Source organism: Vigna unguiculata, chromosome 5, assembly GCF_004118075.2.
Source record: "Vigna unguiculata cultivar IT97K-499-35 chromosome 5, ASM411807v1, whole genome shotgun sequence".
Taxonomy (NCBI): domain Eukaryota; kingdom Viridiplantae; phylum Streptophyta; class Magnoliopsida; order Fabales; family Fabaceae; genus Vigna; species Vigna unguiculata.
The window spans coordinates 10,827,138-10,848,577 of record NC_040283.1 but is presented as its reverse complement, the minus strand read 5'-3'; the positions used below and the strand labels follow the sequence as shown (position 1 = coordinate 10,848,577).

Below are 21,440 nucleotides of genomic sequence, written 5' to 3'. Positions count from 1 at the left end.
TAACATTTAAATATAAAATATTTTATATTTTAATATCTAAAATGCAATAAAAATATTAAATATTTTAGATTTAAATGTCAATTTCACAAATGTTAATATATAATTTGAAAATTTTAATAATTATATTTTAATAATATTTTAATAATTATATTCTATTTAACAATTGAATCTAATACTTATATTAAATTTATAATTAAATATTATAATTTATAATTGAATTTCAAAAATAACTAATAATAATGTCAATTTTAAAAATTAAATTGTTCCATTTTAACAAAATTTGGGACTAAATTAAACAAAAATAACGAATATAGGGACTGAATTGAACAAAAATAACGAATATTGGGACTAAATTGAACAAAAAGAAATAATGCAATCACAAACTAACAGATGACACTAGAATTGACACGTAACACAATTGTGACTTGACACGTGGACAATTTTGTTAAAATTAAAAAAAAATTTAAAAATTTTTAAAAAAAAAGAGCTAACACGTGACATGTACTATTCAAAAACGTTAACTATTTAAACACCTTAGTGAAATGGACTAAATTGACCAAAATTTGACGAAAATGAGGACCTAAATGAACACAAAACGAAAATGGGGACCAAATTGAATAAAAACAACAAAAATAGGGACCAAATGTATATTTAAGCCAATTTATTTTCATTTAGCTTATAAGGCCTTGCCTCACACATGGAAATGCTTCAGACTAGGCTTTCCCCTAGTCCAAAGCTCATAAGGTGTTTTGGTAGCTGCTTTAGTTGGTACTCTGTTTATAATATAAGTTGTCGTCTTTAGTGCCTCTCCCCAGAGTGACTCCGGTAAGGTGGAATGACAAATCATACTCCTTACCATATCCTTAAGAGTGCGATTTTGTAAGACCCAAGAAATTTAAATAATGAAATAAATAATTATTTAATAAATGCGGGTCGTGGGAGTCTTTATGACATTTAATGTGGTTTGTTATGACGTGGAAAAGTACTAGCTCAAATGGTTGAGAGTACTTAGTTAAGTTGAAAGGACTTGGGTTCGAGTCTTATGTATGTTATTTTAATAAGTGTATTATTTTAATGTTAATGTTATGTGTGAATGTGCTTAGTGATAATGTAATCCTAAAATTATATAAATTATCCTGAAACATGAATTGGTTGAATTGGTTGTGCATTGACTTTATAATTGAATGGTTGTGGGTTCAAACCTTGTTAAGAATGAATTTAATTTTCTTTTTGCCAAATTTTCTTTTGGCATGGAGATGAAAAGGTAGAAAACCCTAGCTGCCAAGGGAGGCAGCCTAGTGGGCTGGGAGACAACTAACAATGGTCTTTGAATGGTCATTGACACCTAATTCAAAGCCATTTTCGTTTTCCCTATCATTAACAAGCATTGAGGCTTAGTTAATGGTCTAATTAGAGAGTTTTTGATGAAGAAAGAGAGACAAACGTGAAAGGGCAGAGGACAGTGGAAAAGGGGGCTCTGAAGGTGTTTAGGGTGGATTTGAGAAGAGCATCAAGTGCATAGAGAGAAGGCCAAAGCTGGACTAGTGGTGACACGAGAGAAGTCTTGGTTCTTCCAAATTGAGCAAGGATTAACAGGTTAGGGAGTTCCTTTATATGTGTATCTGATTTGTACTCATTTTCGTGTTATACTATATGAATGTGATGTCTTTATATGATAAAAATCTGTGTGTCTACGCGTTTCTGAAAAATCCCTAGAAACCGCCTAGCGGATTTGAGTGTACCGTCAAGCGACGCATGAATATTAGACCAATTATGGGTTTTTATGATGAATCGCCTAGCGGCAAGGGTGGCTCTGCCAGGCGACGCATGAATATTAACCCAATTCTGGGTTTTTTATAATGAACCGCCTGGCGGCAAGGGTGGCTCCGCCAGGCGATGCGAATACTGTACAAAAATTCTATTTTTCGTACTTTTCGCGCAGATGGAACCGCCGGGTGCAACTTTGATACCGCCAGACGCCAAGCTTTGATTTTCTGGGCGTTAGGCACCACATATTTTTCTGGTTTGTGCAGTTTTCATAAAACTGCGTTCGCGATTCGTTAACTGTCCGATTTAGGTGAAATTTTGACGGGAGATTTATAACGTGTTGTTCTTCACTTTGAACGGTGGAGATTTGAATTGGATGTCTGCAGCTAGAGATATACATAACTCATGATTGGTTGTTTGAATTCTCTAATAGTATGATTACTAATGGATGATTAAGTGTTCTCAAGTGCTGATATGGCCTTGATTGGTGAATGTATATATATACATATAAATATATAGAGGTGTGATTGATTGGTATGTTTTTGGTAGTGCTTGATAAGACATGTTGAATATATGAACTTATATATGTTATAGCTCAAATATATGATGTTATAAGTGTGTGAAAAAGACCACTATTGATGATATCACTATGACCAAGCGTTGCATAATCATGACAGGTTTCAAGGAAGTATCGGAACATGATAATCATTACTTAAATGTAATGGAAATTCTGAGGGCATGTGGTATAAGTATATAGCTTTGATTGTGTCTTATGTGGGATATGTGAATTGTAAGCATGCAAAGGGTTGGAAAAATGAGAAGGGGAAAATAAAGTGTGTGTTGGAATTGATTTAAGAGGTTAATATATATAAATTATGAAAGAGAGCAATGTGTGCTTATACTTGAAAGATGCATATGTGTTGTGATGTTGTAATTTGGAATATATGAATGTGTATGTTGATTTCTAGATGTTTAAGAATTGAATGGGTGAATGCTAGGAAATGAATTAGAGTACCTAAAACCAATACTATCACATTACTAGTGTGGCGTATGGCGGTGTAGAGTGGACTGCTAGGCAATGTTCTAGGAAACCGGTATGTCTTATGAGTTGTGGCGCCGACGGTGATATAGAATCACCAGGCGGTTTGTACTGCCATTTCGGCTAGTGGCGCTTAGGCTGTGCTAAGGGATGGTGTAGTGGCAGGGTGCATTGTGATATGTTTTGCATGGCTTGTTGTGTTGGTCCTGGTCTGGGATATGCTTGATGTTGTCATGAGCGGGTAGGTTCATGACTGGTGATGAACACGTGATGATATGAGCGGGGAGGTTCATATCCTATTACTCTCGTGTGGGGATAGGAGCGAGGTAGGTTCGTATGTTTCGTGCTCACACTTGAGAGATGTTACAAGCGGGGAGGTTCGTAGCTAATGGATCACGTGTGTTGGACTACAAGCGGGGAGGTCTGTAGAGTTGGACTACGAGCGGGGAGGTTCATAGAGTTTGACCACGAGAGGCAGGTTCGTGGAAGCATTGGAATCCCTAAGACCAGTTTGAGTATGTACCTTGTGTAGTGTATTGTGCTTTTCTTGTTTTCGTTATCATGTTGTAATGTGAGACTTGGATCAGGGGATGTTGTGCCATGAGCGGGTAGGTTCATGGATGGTGTTGAACACGTGATGATATGAGCGGGGAGGTTCATATCATGTTACTCTCGTGTGGGGATACGAGCGAGGTAGGTTCTATGTTTCGTGCTCACACTTGAGAGATGCTGCGTGCGGGGAGGTACGTAGCTGGTGGATCACGTGTGTTGGACTACGGGCGGGTAGGTCCGTAGAGCAGGACTACGAGCGAGGAGGTTCGTAGAGCAGGACTACGAGCACAAAGGTTTGTAGAGGCAGGACCACGAGCGGGCAGGTTCGTGTGAGCATCATAAACCCTGAATCCGAGGCTAACTATTTGTGTGTTGTGAAGGTTGAAAAGCCTTGGGGATTAAGGTCTGGGCCAAGAATTAACTAGAATAAAATAGATTGGTGTATCTTGATTCTGCTTATGTTTGGCGATGATCATGTAATGCGTTACACGGGAGCAGATGAGGCATAGCATTGGAGAGAGGGTTAACTGGGAAAAGCTTTTACTCGAATTTTATCATTATTATTTTTATTAACTTTGTAAACAGTGTTTTACTTATTTGTGAATTTGGATACTGTATTGGAGTTTCATAAATTATGAATTTTTGGATAACTTTCGATTAATAAATGTTTTAAAAATTTTCGCGTTTTTGGGAAACGAAGTATAATAAATGAGGTTTTCATCATATTTCTTGTTTTTTTATTACTTAAATTAGTAATATCCGACCGGGATGTTACAGGTTTCATCTTTCAGCTACACTATTCATACTAGGTGATCTCGGCATGGTGTGCTGTAGGACAATTCCACATTCCTCTAGGTACCTGGCAAAAGGTCCTGGTTGTTGTTCACCTGACCCGTCATATCTACCATAGTACCCACCACCACGGTCAAAATTGAAAGACTTAATTCTTTTATTGAGTTCATTCTCAACTTCAACTTTAAAAGATTTGAACACATCCAAAGACTGTGACTTTTCATGTATAAGAAATAAGTATGCATATCTTGACTAATCTTCTATGAATGATATAAAGTATTGTTGACCATATTTCACAAAGGTGTAGGAAATGGCCCACAAATGTTTGTATGTATCAACTATAAGACGTCTGTAACTCTATATGCAACTAATCTCTTCTCTTTGGTCTCTTTGCCATAAATGCATTCAACACAAACATCAAAGTTTGTGAAGTCAATGGACTCTAAGATACCATTTGACACAAGACGTTTAACTTTATTTTTAGATATGTGACCTAAGTGCCTATGCCATAATGCTCCTGATGGAGTATTGTCAATTTTACATCTAGTACCATGAGATTTTGTATTAAAAGTTTCATTATAGGTGGTCACAATATCAAGCAAATACAGATTATCATAAGCCAAAAGCAAACCAGTTCCAACAATATTCGAATTAAAAGACAAATTGAATTCATTGTTTCCAAATGAACAAGAATAACCTAATTTGTCCAAATAAGAAACTGAAATTAAATTTCGTCTAAATGACAACACAACAAAAGTGTCTTTCAAATCCAAATAAAAACCAATACACAACAATAATCTAAAATGCCCAATAGCCTCCACATCCACCGATTTGCCATCTCCAACGTAGATCCATCTTTCAGAATCAATTGGCTTTCGGTAGTTTAGGCAACCCTTCATAGAAACACTAATGTTAGTAGTTGCACCTGAGTCTAATCACCAAGTGTTACTAGGTACTGGCGCTAAATTAACTTCAGAACAGACCAAAGTAAGAAACATACATTTCTTTGCACGCCAAGCATGATATTTGGCACATTTATTCTTCACATGTCCAGTCTTATTGCAAAAGAAACATTTGCTTTCCTGAGTTTGTTTCTTTTGTTTTGGACCCTTAGCAACTTCCTTCTTGGGATCCTCCGATCTTTTTTTCCCTTAGCCTTCGAGGTGCTTGCAAAATGAACAATTTTTGTCTTGCCTTGCTTTAGTCTTTCTTCTTCTTGCACGCAGTGTGAGATGGGCTCATTAAGAGACCATTTATTCTTTTGACAGTTATAGAATACCTCAAAATGATTAAACGATGCGGGAAGAGAAATCAACACTAAATGAATGAGCAAGTCTTCTGAGATTTCAAGCTTTAGTGCCTTGAGTTTAAAGACATTATTAGACATGCTCATAATGTATTTCCTAATATTTCCTTTGCCTTGGTATCTCATGGAGATCAAGTTCTAAAAAAGAGTGATTGCCTCCGCCTTATCACTTTTTGCAAAGCGCTTCTCGATTTCAGCAAGGAATTCTTTGGCACTTGTTATGTCTTCAGAAACAATGCCCATAAACATCTCTGGGATGCCACGCTTAATGATTATTAGGCTCATGCAGTTTGAGCGATCCCACTTCTCATAAAGCCTCATGTCTTCAGGAGTACTAGACGTTGTAGAAGTAATAGGTTGCTCAATCCTTAATGCAAGATCCATATCCATACAGGCAAGAATAATATCAATGTTTTCTTTCCAGTTCTTGAAATTTGTTCTATTGAGGATCAGAACAAAATTTATATTGGCAGATACAGATGCAATCGATGATGAATTTGAGAACAAAAGAAATTAACTAATTATTCTCACATTATATAAAAATAATAAATAAATTCAAATAATGGTTTAACCCATATCAAGATACCTAATGCTTCATTAATATCAAGTCTTTGGATAGTAATATTAACTGCTAATGATATTCTTGTTGCAATGGTCAAACATTGATAATAAGACATGTTCGATAACAAACCTATCTTTGGATTGATTTTATTATCAACACGAAAAACCTTATAATTATCACTTGTTTACCGTCACAGATGTTTATACAATCCGACCAAGTATTAATCTTCCTTTAGACCGACCAGTACTCGCATGGATATACATAAATACAAACATTTAACATTTTTCACAAACTGTCTCCTTAAGAGAGGTCACTTTGGTGACTTCTTAATTTAATTTGCTCATAAAAAAAGCTAAACAAAACCAAAATTTAATTATTTATTTATTCCAAAACCAAATATATTTATTTTATATATTAAACAACCAAAGTATATAAAATAAATAAAATTATATTTTATTAGGGTCTAATCTTTTCTCATTTATGAGTTTACCCCTGAAATGATGCCACTATAGAGCAATCCACAACCATCAACACAATTGTTGCGACCACGATTGAAACCCTAGCCACCGTCACAAGCCACCACGACACTGTGAGAAACCACCACTGCGAATTAGATCGGCGCCGCTGCGAGCCACCTCTACTGCGAAGAAACCATCGCGAGGCAATCCCACCCTCAACGCGAGACCACCGTTGCGAACTGGGACCTCTAAAGCACGCAACGTGAAGCCACCATGACGATGATGCTGCCAGAGACAAAAAAATCGTCGACGAAGCCACCACTTGCAACGAGGACAGAACCAGACCTACCTAACGCCTCCGGCGACCACCACGAGTAGTGCCACTGCAAGAACTTCACCTGTGACTCACGCACGACTACACCGTCGAGACTGCCATCGGAAACCTCTGCCGTTGCCGCTGCAGAATCACCGCCGCTACAGAATGCACCTCCACACACCTGTAGAAAACCAGAAACGGAGGTGCATTCGCAGAAGTGGAAAAGAGGTCGCTCGAGGAGGAAGAAGTCGACGCTCGTGGGGAAAGACGAAGGCAGCGTTGAATTAGGGTTTTAAGAAACCCTAGGATTCTTAATTTGGGGTTTTAGGGTTTGAAAAACCCACGATAATCAAATTTGGGGATCAACAAAATTAAGGCTTAATTTAACATAATTGGGATTAAGGGTTCTTTAAAATAAAGAGAATCTGAATCCTTAAAATTAATTTCCAAAGACAGACATAAATCAAGTATGGGGTGCTCTGATACCAATTGTTAGACACAAAAAGTTATAATCCTAATATTGATTTTAGCGATCAATCACAAATATTATCCCATACATGTAAACATGTTGTAAATTGAATGCGAAAGCGTACCTGAATTCGACATAATGATAGTACCGTTGAAGCATTGTTGATCCTCTGATCTTCTTTCTGTAGAGCAATTGTGTGTGTGCTCTCAGACACAATTTTTATTTTCATGACATATGCTTTTAGCTAAAACTTTTATTTAGTCATATCACTTTATTATTTGGCTTAATAAATAATGGCTCTAACACATATAATTATGTATCATATATATGTATGACCCGAAATTACCAACATTTTATATCAAGAGTATAATTTGAATATTTGAGTCAGAGTCTTGTATTTGTTTGTTATCACATGTTTGAGTGTCTACTGTTCCACCCATTTATAATCTGCTTTAATTATCTGCTTGTCGTTACATGTGGAAAATTATCTTTTTACTCTAACTTACCCTTTCTACTTGATGTCTATTTTATTGGTGTGAGCAGATGCGGAAACTCCTGGTCATTAGGATGATGGGAATGCTGCAGTTTAGATGAAACACGAGTTGGTGTTGGCTCATTATTGAGCTCCTTTTGAAGGACGATTCTTGTTTTTTTAATTTTGTGCTCTATGGGCAATCCTGTCTGGAATTGTTAACTTTTATGTTCTGTTATTGGTATTTATTTTGTGCCTTAACTTTCTTTCTCGAGTATATTATGGATAACTGTAATAGTTAGTACCTATATACTTCATGTCATGTGCTCTTTTATATTATATTTATGTAATGTTTTATTTAGTAGATTTATTCTATTTAAATGGGATGTCACAAAATATGTAAGTATTTTTAAGTCATATCAAGTTGAGTAAAAACTTTGAATGGGATGAATTAAAATTATTAAATGGCTAATTATTTAATTATTAAAATTTAATTTACAAGCGTTAATTATTTAATTTTTTAATAATTAATTTATATAATTTTTCCTGTCTCTAAATTTTCTTATTTTTCTTTCGATTACAAATAAAAATTACCATTTTACATTGATATTATTTATATGAAATACAAGAAAAACATTTGCTAAAAAAATTTAACATCAAAAGAAAATTGAAAAATTATTTTAAGGATAGAAAATCAACAAATATGTCCGAAACAACTTGACATGTTTTTTTTTTTTATAAAGAACAGAACTATTTGTTTTAGGAATGGAATATAAAATAAAATCTATTTGAGGAGTTGAAAGTAAAAAAAAAAAATGAATCGCAAATAAGAACATTACAAAAATTTCAGAAATTAGAATATATGTAAATGTTAACTGTATTTGTTTATTTGTGAAGTCATGCAGAAATAAGTGACGACGATTGGCTTATTTGCTTCTCCACTTCCTTGGAGAAATTATATGCAAATAGTAATTCTTTTCTATAAGTATTTCTGAAGTGAAGATGAAGAATTTCTTTTGATTATACATTATGTTTTTTACTAAATAATATTTTTATAATTTCTTCTCATATGAAAAATACCTTTTAGTCACCCATCCAAATCGCCGTCAACAAATGAAAGTATTTAAGTAAAATATTAATTTTCTAAGTTGTAAAATGGGTGTTTTAACTTTGCGGGTGCCAAATATCACCCTCATATTCATAGCTTACTTTTAGATTAATTATCATAAACATTTATTTAAGTTCACAATTATTTATTTAAATACGTATTTCATTTAAACTTTTATTTAAAAATAAAAAATTCACAAATAATAATTTTATGACTTTATTTTTAAAAAATTATGTAAAATAATTTAATTTTATAATATATATATATATATATATATATATATATATATATAAAGAAAGAGAGAAAGAAGGTATATGAACAAAAATAAAATAACAAATTCCTATAACATATCTCTCATATTTTAAGAATCTTTACAAATTCTCACCATTCATAATTGTTCCATCCTCAAATTCTAAGTATGTTAATAAGAACATAGAGAGAGACTTTGGTTCCTCGTCAAATTCATACTTAGAATTTGAGGGCGGAACAATAATATTTCAGACGGTAGTTATATGACTCTAGTCCATATTCTTAATATAAATCTTAAAATTTCATAAGTTTACATTCTAATTAAGTCCCCATCAAACTTTCAAAATTAACATACGAACTTTTAAGTGAATGTTTATTGTAGGTCACCCTAAAATATATGCGTGGTTAATTCATATTAAATAACTAAATAACATTTTTTAATATGTTAATATATTTCAATTATTGCGTTTACAAAGCAATTATGAATAAAGTACTTGTAAAAGAAACTTCATTGTAAAAGAAACTTCAAAGGCTCTAGTTTTATTTTAATCAATATTTAAGATATTTTTTGGACAAATTTATTTATACACATTTTTTAAGTGAGAAAAATAAGAAGAAAAAAGTTAAATTTTCTATTTATTTATTTATAAAGTGTTTAAAAGAAACAGTAAAATGCACTATACAATGCCAGATCGAATAAATGTGTTTATTAGTCATGATTGATGTTACTTTTTTTTTAAAATAATCTAAACAGGGATTGCATATTATTATTAAAGAAAATGTTATAAAGAATATGTCGTAGGTAAAATTATTTGGTAGACATGGTTAGGATCGAACTCTTACCACTAGACCAAAAGCTATAGTCATTAGTCAGGGCGCAACTTTTTTTACTTAAGAGTGTAATAGCTCAAGCGCCATGATTCGATTGTGACCCGGTCCACTTGGCCTCTGCCACGAGACAATTGATGCCACATGTAACAATCTCCCTCACAGTAATTGTCCTACTAGGAATTCCACTTGGCCTCCGCCATGGGACAATTGTGCAACCCACAATAATCTCCCCCTTAACAATTGTCTACTAGGAATCAAACTCGTGACCTTGGCTCTGATATCAATTGTTAGGATTACAAAGGAGGAGGTTCACTAGGGAGATACAACACCAATGAGACCTAAGTCCAACCACATAAGGCATTGACATCATTCTAAACCCAAAACCTTAAGACAATGGGTTTATGGGTCTTTATCCTTATATAGTGCTTGACTTTCTCATTTCCCAACCACAAGTACTCACTTTTTGCCTTTTCTGTACCGTCATTCTTCTTAACGGGACACGCTTACCTGAAACCCTTGCTAGGAATACTTTTGATACAAGGACCATACTGCACTCGTCCGAGCAAGTTTTAACCAACGTCTTGAAAAGTCCCACATCGCCTAGGATAACCAAAGGAATGTGTGTTAGTGACTATATAATGGGCTCTAAGTCCATGATGTTCCTTGTCCCGATTCAAAGACACTTCAAGCTTATATTTGACTCTTCTTATTTCTTATACTCTTGTAAAGAGAGCATTGTGAGATTTGGGTTAAATTATTGCTTTAGAGAGTGTGGGTGTACTCGGGGCCAAAGGTCATGGGTGTGTTGTCTATGTGTTTCTTGTGTTTATTTTATTTCTCCATTAATAACGTGATTCACGGGGTTTTTTTTTCCAACAATGGTATCAAGAGCTATGATTCGGTAGAATTTTTTCTTAGTATGCTATGTGGTTACAGTGTAGTCTGATCTTCCACATCAGAAAAGATTAATTCCTTATTGTTGGTAGGATTTGTTTCTTAGTATGCTTTGTGGTTGCAGTGTAGTCTGATCATCCACATCAGAAAAGATTTAACTCCTTGTTGTTGGAGAATCATCCTTGGTTGTTAAAGTTGCAACGAGACATTTGATGGAAGGATCATTGTTAGTGTTGTGTTGACACAGTGAATCTGCAGTTGAGTTTGTGGAGATGTAAGGATTGTGAGTCATGCTGGATCTGTAGTGGAGTTCACGTATGGCGAGATGCTCCTGGTCTGCGAAAGTGTTTCGCTTTTTGCATGGTGGAAGTTCGATGTCTAGTGGCAGATTTCGCGCAGTGCTTTATTGGCGGTGGGATGTTGTGGTGCCATGGTGGTGCTACATCTGCAGGTGTTACGTCAGCATGTGTTGTGTCTCCGGTGGAGGGAGTCAAATGGCACGGTGGCTGCAAAGTGTAGATGTTTGATCTGTGGCTTTTCACAATGTTTTGTGGTTTTGTCGTGGGTAACGGCATGGTTCCGACGAATGGTGTATGGTATTTATGCGCAAAAATTGGCTAATATTTATGCTAGGTGTGTAGTGATTATACACGGGTATTGGTTAGCATTAATGCAGGATGCATGGAAACTCTTGAGATGACTTAATTCGAAGTGGAAATTCTTGGAATGATTTGATTCCAAGTGGAAATTCTTGGAATGGTTTGATTCCAAGTGGAAATTCTTGGAATGGTTTAATTCCAATTGAAAATTCTTGGGATGGTTTGATTCCAAGTGGAAATTCTTAGGATGGTTTGATTCCAAGTGAAAATTCTTCGAATGGTTTAATTCCAAGTGAAAATTCTTGGGATGGTTTGATTCCAAGTGGAAATTCTTGGGATAGGTTGATTCCGAGTGAAAATTCTCGGGACGACTTATTTCAAGTGATACTCCTTATGGTGGAGCATGATTAACAATGAAGATGTGTTTATTTTAATCAGGGTTGAGAATGTTGGGCTCATGAAAATAACACGTCTTGAAAGTCCCACATAGTCCCACATTGCCTAGGATAACCAAGGGAATGGGTATTAGTGATTATATAATGGGCTCTAAGTCCATGATGTTCCTTGCTCCGAGTCAAAAACATTTCAAGCTTATATTTGACTCTTCTTATTTTTGATACTCTTGTAATAAGAACGTTCTGAAGTTTGCATTAAATTATTACTTTGGAGAGTGTAGGTGTACTCAGGACCAAAAGGCATGAGTGTATTGTCTATGTGTTTCTTGTGTTTATTTTATTTCTCTATTAATAAAGTAATTCAAGAGTTTTTTCCAACAAATATTTATCTCCATAAAACAATGACACACTACAAAAATACTTAATTCTATTTGGGTTTTATTAGTAGAGATTATAATAACCTCATTAATAATCAATAAAAGAGGTTTTAATAAACCAATGTAATTATCAAAGGCTTTTCAAGAAACCAAGTAAAGTTTATCGATTAAAATTTTTTCATATTATTTTTTTTTTCTTTTCCTCTTTAATTCGGCAATTGAGGTCTATCGAGAAAAACTTTCTTTTTTTCCTTCTTCTCTTATGATATTCATTGTCCTTCCTCTTTTATGTCTTTCATTTTCCCTCTCTTATCTCATGACCTTGAAGATTTGATGTTTCTTATTTGTGTCTTGGAAATCAGGTCTTGGTGAAACGGATCCAGATTTTGACATTTTTTTGACAGGCTAAGGCCTCCATTATCACTGTCACCGACAACCTTCTCCATTGTTTCCGATCACAAAGACAAAATAGTTTTGCTTGTCATGTCGCCGCACTTTATTGATTATAGCTTTCGGTCTATGATAAACAATTTTATCCATCAATTAATATCAAAATCGAGACTACATGTTCGATTTTGATTGAAACAATTGTTGAAAAAATTGTTGCAAAAGAGAAGTCAATTGTCAATAAGCAATTTGTTACTTCCTTAATTCAAACCTTTTTAAGCTTATAGATCCTTGAACTATACTACATAAGATTTCCAATGTCATTTTCTATTTCAAATTGATTTTTGCCAATATTTTAAATAAAAAACAATTTTAGACCCAACCTAATTTTTCATCGTCTATGCTTGAGTCCAAGGTGCATTACTTGGAACAAAAAGCATTGTTTATCGTGCATGGCTTACGAACATGACTTGTAAAATAACTTTGTTAGGCCTACTTTATTATGGTTAAGAGATGTAGTTTTAAATTAAATGAACAATGAATATATTCTTCAAGAAATTATTATAAATAGATAAAAGAAATCATTCTTCATTTATTCTAAGAATTCATTTATCTAAAATTATCTACACTTTCTCTATTATTCAAGATTAAATCATCCATCTTTTTTACGAGTCTCACCTCTATTTAGTCAGTAAATAATATATCAAGCTAAGCCAGTCATAATCTTGATGTGGGTAAGTTCATATTTTTCAAACAATTGATCCTATGACTTTCACCTTCTTTTTTTTTAATTTGTAGGAGCTTTATCCTCCATCTACCTGAGTCAATTGAGGAGATAGGAAAGTTATATTAATATGAAATAATGGAGGTGTTGATGTAGATGTTAAAACTTTTGAGTTTTATTCGGTTGTTTGGGTATCAAAATAGTGTTTCTTGTAATACAATATGTCTCCATGTAAGAAGTTACTATCTTACATTTATTCAATTAAGTTCAGTTCATATACGTTGAAATGTGATGAATATGAATTAAGGTTTATTTGTTATATACATATTTTAACTTGAATTAGAAACACCTGCATGATTTACTTTATTGAATGAATCTGAAAAAGATATCCTAGGGATACAAGGAACACGTTACATATTTCTCATATTACAAAACCTACAAAAATTATCCACAATAAAGTAGTAACAATTTAAACTGACCAATTCCATGTAGTAAAACCATGTTTGCCTCAGGTAAGGATTGATGTATAAAGCTCCAATGGTTGCTATCAGTCTAATATGTATGACACGACAAAGCTCACACAAAAGACATAGATGTCCAACAAACTACCATTACCTTTGTGAGTATTTGTCTCATTTGGAATAATTGTAGAAGATGGACTGCAACTCTTTAGTAGTGGAGGTCCACAAAGGAATGGGTTACCCTCATAGTTGCTCTCATCAAATGTGGCAAATTGGTTTGTCCATTCAGGTATTGGACCTGATAAATTGTTGTGTGCCACACTTAATACTTCAAGTGAGGTTAGGATATTGAGCTTTGGAGGAATTTGACCACTGAACTTGTTAAAAGAAAGATCTAAACTCTCTATTTGCTCCAAATTCGAGAATGAATTTGGAATTCGTCCACTCAAATAATTATGAGACAAGTTCAATGTTTTGATTCTTGTCAAGTTTCCAAGCTCGTATGGGATATTCCCCTTTAGTTTATTTTGTGATAAATTAATTCCTGACATGTAAGCAAGGATGCTTCCTATGTAAGTATAGGTACTTCTCTTTGAAGTGAAACTTGCTTTCTCTTTCTTATGCTCTGATGGTAATGGTGCTTGACTATATTCTTGAACAAAGAAACTTCCCTTAGATGCTTTTAATGATGCATCAAGGTTTTTGTTATCAAAAGGCATAGTCCCTAAGCATCGGGGAATATCTCCAGAAAAATTATTATCTGAAAGATCCAACATGGTTAAATCTATCAACCGACATAATTGCTTGGGTATATCCCCATTAATGTGATTTCCCTTTAAAAGGAGAAAATTCAACTTTGTATAACTAAGGTCTTGTGTCATATCTTGAATGTTGTCAGATATTTCATTGTAGCTAAGGTCTAACATCACCAAAGGAGAGTTTCCATTGAACATCTTTTTGGACAATCCTGTTAAATGGTTATTGCTCAAATGGATAAATTTCACAGAAGAATTTAGAAATGATGGCACAAGACCAGTCAAATTATTTTGGGAGAGATCTAAATATCTTAGATTTCTAAGTTGTTGTGCCAATTCTAATGGAATGAACCCTTCAAAGTGGTTATTGGACATACGAAGTTCTGATAATCTTGATATATTTGTCAAAATGCTTGGAATGTTTCCTACCAAATGATTATTGCTTACGTCCAATGAAATGATGGATGTGTTAAAAATCTTGCTTGGAAGTTTACCACTAAACTTATTATCATTCAATGATAAATACTCCAAATTAGTGGGTATTGTAAAGATGGACCCCTCGAACTTATTATTTGAAAGTATCAAGAAATTGAGTAGTTGTCCAGCTTCAAATATGTAATCTAATATTTCTCCAGACAATTGGTTGTTTGAAAGATCCAACTCCCTCAAGAACTTCATTTGGCCAAACTCGTAAGGAATTGAACCTTGGATCAGGTTACTAGACATGTTTAAATTTTCCAAATTTGGATATATTGAACTGATATTCTTGCTTGGAATTCCACCAATTATGATATTGTTAGACACATCAATAATTCGTAACTCAAGAAGGGGATGCAATGATAATTGCATGGTACCAGTCAAAGAGCAATTTCTAAAAGTAACTTCAGTCATTTTTGTGTTGTTTTCCAACAACCAATGAGGAAACCTTCCTTCTAACTTCAAATTACTAAAATCTAGTATATTCAAATCTTTTTGATAATGAAGAAATCTGGGAAGCAGAAAAGGACTAGTTTCAATGTTTGAAGACAAGCTAAGCTCGCGTAATTGAAATTTTGGAATCCAAGTGTGCAGTTGCGAGTCTAATATAATTTTATTGCCTTTGCCCCGTATGGTTGTAAGGTTTGAATGATTGGCAAATGACGAAAAAGAAACAGGAACTTCAAATTGGTTTTCTATAAAATCAAATTGTTCAAGCGATGTAAGTGTTGCAATGATAGAGTCAAACCTTCCAATGAAGTTATTTTGAGAAAGTTCTAATATCCGAAGAGATGTCATGTTAACGAAAGAATTGGGAAGAAATCCCTCAAATCCATTATCTATTAGATGTAACTCTTCCAACTTCTTCATCTTCGACCAATCTGAATGAAAATTTTAAGAAAAAAGAAAACATCTTGCGAGGGTTATAATAAGAAAGGTATAAAGATTTCAATGACACTAAAAAAATTGTATAGCTCATGTATTTCATGAATAACGTTAAATAATAATATAATTACCAGCTGCAGGAGTGTCATTTATATGACAGTGTGAAAGAGAAAGTGTTTTTAAGGACGTCAAGTTTCCAATACTTTTGAAAAATTCATTCTCCGTGTTATTATTTCCATCCAATGTCAATCGTTCTAGCTTTCTTAAATCATGAAAATCTGCGCAGTAGAAAAAAAAATATTAATCTTAATGTAACAACTATGAAATGAATGTCTCTTTTTTGTAAAATTCATAACTATTATTACCGTCAGCTACAATTGTTCCTTTCAAGTCATTGTAAGATATAGAAAGCTCTCTAATGGATGATGATAAAGCTCGTAATGACTCTCTTAGTTTGTTTCCATCTATCATATTCCCATCTAAATCAAGAAAATTCAATCTACTGAGACATTTTGGGCCTGAAAGATATATAAATTGAATTAGAAAAAAGGTAAGTAAACTTTAACTTAAATGAGATAAAGCATATATATGTCTCTAAGAAAGTAACATAATTTTGTACAAAAGTAAATAAATGAACTTTGGCAGTATTATGAGATTCAAGAATATGTTAGTATTATGAATTTATCTAATATGTCTTTTCTACATCCCTAAACAATAAATTAAACAATTTTAAATCACTTTTCTTTAATACCTTGATAGGTCACAAAATTATGGATATTATTATCGCTTAGATAAAGATTCGTCAAATTGGATAAAGTCAACAATCCTGAAAAAACAAATTAAGAATTAATAAAAATCAACAAACATTCGCGAAGAGTTATATTTTTCTTTACTTAGAAACATTACAAAACTAGTTTACTTTCAAATAACCAGAGGTATTCTTTTTCCAAAAACTAGAGTAAGTTTAACCTCTAAAAGTTGACCATGTTTAATGAAATAAACAAATGTAAATTAAACTTTTACTATATTTACTTTTGTAATAAAAAAATGTAGAAATGATAGTTACATTACAAGAAAATGCTTAGTTAACGACTAATTTTAGTGATCAAAAGTTGTTAGTTATTACAGCGACAAAAAATTGTTAGTCATTATAACGACCAACTTAGATACCAATTTAAAAAATAAAAAAGTATTAGTTATTAAAATAGACACTATTATAAATAAAAAATTATATTTAATCTCTAAATTGGTAATTATTTTAGTGACCAATTTTAGTGTCAAAAAATAATTAGTTACTATAGTGATAAATTGAAATACCAATTTATAAATTAAAAATTATTGGTAATTAAAATTAAAATAGTTTTAAATTGGTTTCTAAATTGGTCTTTATATTGAATTGATCATCACTAACATTAGCTACCAAAAAATTGGTCTCTAAATTTGTATATAAATATGTAACTAATAGGACAAATATAGAAACCAATTTATTTGTTAGCTAATGTTAATGATCAATTTAAAGACTAATTCACTATAGTGACCAATTTAGAAACTATTTTAGTTATCAATAATTTTTAATTTATCATTATAATGACTAATTACTTTTTATTTCTAAAATTTGACCACTAATAAGATATTTTATCTTAATGTGTCACGAGTGGGTAATTCGGCCTCAAGTAAAACTTACCATCTCTCATACGTAGGTAACTTGTTAAAAATTTGTGTTAAATTAATTGCTGTTAGAGATTTGTGTTGATTATTCCCGATATGGAGGTCATCATTGGATATATTAGTCGCTAATATTACTATGTATAAAATTTCACATACATTATCTACTTCCAACACCAATTTCGTTAGCAATTGATTAGTACGAAAATTTTATCCATGCAATCAATATTATTTATCTCTTTGCACTAGATAATATCTCATACAATATTATTTAATCATATATAATATTTTTAATTAAATTTAAATATAAGAAAAAATCAAAAATATTTTTTTCCAAACATAATTCATCAAATTGAGTCAAACATAACTCAAATCAAATTAAAACATAACACAAATATTTAAATGAAATTGAAACATAATTTTAATGAAATTTAGTTTCACTCATAATTCAAAATTTAAAGGATAAATAATCCAAATATAATAAAAATATAGTCCAAATAAAGTGGAAACGCAATCCTGATAAGTTTTTCTTATAATAAATAAGTATCGATAGTTTATATAAGAGTGTAATACTTTGTTTAATAATACAAACGGCTGCGTGTTGTAATTTATGGACTTTTGAAATATTAATTATCTTAAAAATAAAATTAACCATGATATATCACTTGATTGATTAAATAAATTTTACGTACGTTAGCATTGTATAAATTTAAACTCAATAATTAAGAGCAACTACTTTATATATTGATTCTAAGATTTGTTTTGATGTTTAGTAGAAATGGTTTTAAACATAATAAAAATTAAAGTTCTAATTATGTTAAGTATATAAATTTCCAAATTTCACTATCTATCTAAACATTTTTTTCTTTTTGTAATTTCTAATTTTTTAATTCAATTATTCATCTTTTCTCCGATCAAAAGTGATCTTCTAAAAAGATAGTACAAATTAATAATTTGACCCAATCAGATTTGATTTTTGTTTTGAAGTGAGTTTTTTTCTCCTCAAGTCACAAATCTCTCTTTCTTAATATAATGTTGTTTACATGAGGATTGCTTTAATCTTGCATGTGAAATTTAAGTCGATTAGGTTAATCTTTGGTAGTCTAGGTTGATAATTATGTGTTTTGTTTGTGAATTTAGCTCTTTAAGAACAAGTTAGGATCTTTCTAACTTAATTTGGTTTTGAAATCTTCCATTGAGAAGCTAAAATAGAGGCAAGCGAGTTTAATTAATCACTTTATTTCAAGTTAAGTTGGATTGTTAGTGTAAGCTAAAAACATGGGAATTTAGTAAATAATAATGGTTTATTGAAGTAAAACCATTGTTTTTAATGATAAAGTTACACTGGTTTATAAGAACAATGAATTGGTTTGTGATAGGCATACATTGATATTTAGATTTCACATATTAATGAAAAAAAAAATCCTTAAATAATAATTAATTTTAGAAACAAAACATAATTAATTATTATGATGATTAATTTAAATACTAATTTATAAACGATAAATATTTAAAATAATTATTATAAATAAAAAATTATAATTAATGAAAGATTTTAAATTGATTATTAATATTAGTTATAAGATTTTAATTAAAAATATTAATCTTTAAATTAATCAAAGTATGAAGTTTTGATATGTATATATCTTTGTATTTAGAACCCTCTCGTTTTAGAACAAATATAGTGGATATACGTTTTGTATATTAAAGTTTAACATAATTTTTATTTCTTCAACTACTGGTATAGTTAAAAGATTAAGGGGATTCACGTCTTTACACAATTATTTCATACATGATATATTTATTAATTATGAGATCAAAAGAGAATAAATAGCTAAGAATGATATTAATTAGAATTATGTCACGAGAAATAGTTGCTTTTTTTCATTTTTTAAAAACTAAAAATATTTTAAAATTTAATTTAATTAATTAAACACTTAGAAAATATGATAAAAATTTTGTATATACTATATTCCTAATTATAGTTCTATAACTTATATTACTTGTAGGTAAAATTCTTTTTCGACCTATAATTAAACAAATTTTATCTACTCTTAAAAATGAATTATTTTTATTTCTTATACACAGTGGCGGATTTTAATGAGGCAAAGAGGTGCCCCGGCCCCCCAATTTTTTTAATTTATAATATATATATATATATATATATATATATATATATATATATATATATATATATATATATATATATATATATATATATATATATATATGTATTGCACACTAGTTATAGATGTTACACCAATGGTTTCAATGAAGGATTAAGAAGAACCGGGACACCATGAATTTTTCTCTCCTATTTTTCAGAATTATAAACATGTTCAGAAGCATAACAATTTATATAAGATGTGTCTCAAACTAAATTTCCAAGTTAGAACCTTCGTCGAAGCTAATGTTAGGCCCATCACCTTGTTCAACAGACTGAGAATCTAGTACCACGTCCCCACTGCTACACCTGTGTAACACACTTAAAGCCGAAGAACAAAAAACTCAAAAACGGATGTTATCAATCTTATCAGAATTGCATATGCCACCAAATGTATTTTAAGGAGAAACAGAAAATCCACATTCACAAAAAATAACAAAACATTTTTCAACCTCTAAGCTTGAAACACTCACTAAACTGCTCGCAAGCATTCCAAAGATGAGGATATGTTGTTATTGCCTCCAATAGAAGAACAATTTGTCATCATCCAGAGCAACAAAATGTTTATATGCTCCCTATCTTATACGGATATCTGTAGAAGCTGTAAAATTTTTGAGAGGGTGATCTAAAAATATAGGATGGAAATGAGAAAATAACAAATTAGAAACCTAAAGAAATGTGAATGTTGTTGTCTGGAACATTCTATTCCCTCTTTTTTATGCAAGAGGTTCAACCCTTCTTCTACTTGGATTCCTTTATGAATAACATTTTTCATAATTATAAACATGTTCTTAATTTTCAAGTCGTTTGAGAATTTTGAACATAATAGAATAAATCTGACATTCCTTTGACAAATTACATTCCCACTCACCATCACATATATTGCATCCGAACTTGAAAAATTTAAAACACAATAGTGACGAGTCCAATTAATAACTTAAAGAAAAATTCTAAGATCATGCTTTCAAAATTATTTTAAACGTGTCTTGTAAACAGAACTAACTTAAACCTAAGTTTTACATTCATATACACAAATATATCCAATCTAACGCTTCCTCCCCAATATTGTAGGTTCAGGTTAACATTTATTTATCATATTGCATTCAAGGAAAAAACAAAAAAACTATGAATAAAAGGAGTACGAAACCAATAATCAATATTATTTATCATCTGAACATAAAAATAGAAATTAGGATTCCAAAATTGAAGTTAGGTTTATAACAAGCTAAAACTCAAAATTATTCATGGAGAGAATGAAACAACTAAACTAGAGAGAAAAAACACTCACAAGAATTCAATGAAGGAGAAAATGGCTCTGGATAGAAGAGAAGATGCTGGAGAAGAGATGATTCCACAGTAATAAGAAAATGCAACAGTTTCATAACAGTTTTGAAATTGATGATTCCACGGAAATGGTGAGCTCTCCATTAATATAGAACGAGAAAGAAGCTTGGGAAACTTGCATTGGTAAAAAAGCTTGAAAGGCGAAAGGAACTCGTGTGCAACAGTGGAAGACAAAAGAACTCACGAGAAAAGAAATCAAGGTAAAAAAGAAAAAAAAAAGAGAAAAATTAACTATTTCATTTCCTGTCAGTTTTAAATTGACTTTAAATACAATACAAATTTAAATTTTGAATAAGATAGTGTCAGTCATCAAGAACCACCAAGAAATAACTGCCATTATAAAATATTTTTGTTGTAATGATATATATATATATATATATATATATATATAT

General features: G+C 31.7%; 1 pseudogene; it reads right to left on the bottom strand.

Annotated features, from left to right (window-relative positions):
• Positions 1–13,707: 13,707 nt before the first annotated feature.
• Positions 13,708–21,132, bottom strand: LOC114184340 (annotated as a pseudogene).
• Positions 21,133–21,440: the final 308 nt, after the last annotated feature.